We start from the raw sequence: 220 nt of genomic DNA on the forward strand, positions 1-220 counted from the left end.
TAATTTGGAAGCCACTCCCTCCTTCTGGTTCCTCGGGCCATACGCCCAATAACCATGACTGAGTCTCCCAATTCTCTGACACCCCACAGCTGAGCCGTTGGCAAATCCTGGGGCTCTTCCTCTGAACTATCCAGGCTCTGTCTACCTCCAGCACTGTGACCCAGATCCAGCCAGCGTCCCCCCTTGGCTGGACGCATACAGGAGCCTCCTGACAGGGCTC

The sequence above is a fragment of the Propithecus coquereli genome, unplaced genomic scaffold, assembly GCF_000956105.1.
Source record: "Propithecus coquereli isolate 6110/MARCELLA unplaced genomic scaffold, Pcoq_1.0 Scaffold7268, whole genome shotgun sequence".
Lineage (NCBI taxonomy): Eukaryota > Metazoa > Chordata > Mammalia > Primates > Indriidae > Propithecus > Propithecus coquereli.